Consider the following 2,693-nt stretch of genomic DNA (forward strand, 5'->3'; position numbering starts at 1 on the left):
TTTAGTAAGTGCATTTATGATGTTAGATGGTGGAGTCATATGGAAATTTCACACATATGTAGGTATATTTCAGCTACATATTATTGCATTCTTCAAGGTTAAGAGGATTACAGTTGAACCTGACGTGTAGGAGCTTTTATGGTTTGAATAATTATATTTGCGACATCACAGCTTAGTTTGCCTTGTTGCCTTGATCATGAAAATACAAATGCACAGGTCTCAAATTCCTAATTTTGGTCAAAAACATGTACCTACAGTATAGTCATACACTTATAATATAAGATATTTTCTATGCCATGGTTAAGTTTGAGTTGTAGTCTCGAGGAAGAAAATATACATACGAACGAATGACTGTAAAGTCTACTTTGGCCAGCCAATTTCTTCTGAGCGTTTAAATTCAGTTTCAATGCCAAAGATCAGTTTAACTTATTGCCCCATTAAAAATATATATACATTTGTAGCTCACTAAAGACTAACTCAATCATAGTAAGTCGATTTCTTGTAAAGATGTTTCCAATGAAATACGTGAGTTTAACTTATTGTTCCAATGCAGTAATTTTATACTAATATTATAAAGAGGAGAAAATTAATTGGTTGTTTGCATGGAATAGGATCCAAAACTAGGGAACTGGTTTGAATAATTCTTTTAGCATTACAATCGTACATTATAACTGATGAAAATGTTATTGAACATTGTCATAATTGTTAGGGATCTTTACGAAAGTGGTGGGATAATACAATAAAGTATTTGACAAAGTTAATTTTATGGCCAGAAATAAAAATTAAGGAAACAGGTGAATGACCAGGACATAAATACATCTGAAGGTATTTAGTGGATTTTAGAATTTCCCATCCACGAGCGACATCCTAAACTCTTGCAGCAGCTGTCTACTTATTAATCAAAAACAGGGTGTATGTTAATTTGGAAAAGGATGAACTAGTGGTCCGAAAAGCACGTAAAGCTACTTTGATGGCTTTTTAAACTCTGAAATGAGGATTAATTCGCAATGAAATTTTCATACCACGAAGTCCCGCTTTACATAGGCTAATGATAAATTCACAAGAAGGAGGCGTGTTGAGAACTTAAGTAGGCCATTCAGGCATACAAAGATGCCGCTTTAGGAAGAGTCTACTTTGTAAATCTTTCTCAACCAGAGTATTTTTATCTTACGATGGTGCTATGTTACATGCGCGATACAAGCTCTTTCGAGTAATTAAAAGTCGTCAAGGGAATTCCCGTAGGACCTATCAAGTATCGCTTACGCAATGTCCAGTACAATTAAGAGAGTTGTTTGTAGTCATACTCTTATTTTGTTAGGTATATCAACAATTTTAAAGGTATGGGACAATTCCAAAGACGATTCATGTGAAGATATTAGATATACATCAGACAGCAAAATCGACTTCGCCTTACCATATCGTGAGGACATTTATAACGAAAGTTTAATAAAAATACCAAATAAACTATTGCAATTAAATGACAAACCCTAAGTGGTTTGGATAATTTTCTTCAGTTCGTACAGAAACAACTTCTAAAAGTACATGTGAACATCGCTATAATAGAAATGATTTCACCTCTTTATATCAATGAAAAACTGCAAAACTTAGTTATAGATTACGGACATGCTTTTGAGACAAAGCCAATAACAAGAATAATAACGAAAAAAACAGGTTGCACTGTTATAGAAATACGGTGAATTTATCCAGTTCACCTTCATTTTATTGCAGGTCTGATATCTGGCGCTTTCTAAGATTTGACTACTGAAAGCTGGAGTCATTTTTGCCTGAACATATCTCTTTATATCTCACTAAAGAAGTTCGTTAACGAAGAAGTTCAAAACGAACCTACAAATCGTTCCGGCGACAAAAGACACAAATGAAAAGATGAGGTGGTAGTTTTATTGTCTTATCATGTGCACAATTGAGCGAAGTATGTGTAGATGTTTCTAAAACGATCTGCAAGCACGATGGAGAAACCGAGTTTTCGAGATTATGAAGTAGCTATACTAAGAAGGGTCGATTCTATTATAATGTTGAGCTTATGTACAGTTCACTTACCTTTCATTGCAGCATCTGGTATCTGACGCTGTCTCAGACTTGACTCCTGGTATATGAAGTGATGTTTGTTTGTATAGATCCAAAGAAAACCCTATAAATAGATCAATTACCACACAATGTTGGTCTATAACAGATCGAAGCTTCTAAAAATCCATTTATTCTGTAGCAGCATAATAAAACAATGTTAATTATTGTTTACAAGGAATTTCTGGCCAAATAAATGTAATACCTTATGTTTTCTAGATATTATATTTTTACAAACATTTAAAATAGAATAAAATGACTTACAACCAGGAAAAGGTTGCTAGTATAGGCATTTACGGTGGAGAAAAAGCTTACTCCAGTATACAGGAAAATCCAGTCATTTCCGATAAAATGTATAAATCCTTATCAAAATTTCACAACACTTAAAAATTATAATTTATAAGGTTTATAGTTTGAATAAAATATAAACCATTTGAATATGGTTATTTTTACTCTCATTTGAGTTATCGAGTGGTATTTTGGGGAAATGTGGTGTTATAAAATTTTTTTTTAAACTTAGAAACTCGCATATCATTAGAATTATGTTCAAACTTTGAAAGAGACAATCCTACAATCTACTTTTTAAAAACCATAACATTTTTGCTTTACCA

This window comes from Homalodisca vitripennis, chromosome 5, assembly GCF_021130785.1.
Source record: "Homalodisca vitripennis isolate AUS2020 chromosome 5, UT_GWSS_2.1, whole genome shotgun sequence".
NCBI lineage: Eukaryota > Metazoa > Arthropoda > Insecta > Hemiptera > Cicadellidae > Homalodisca > Homalodisca vitripennis.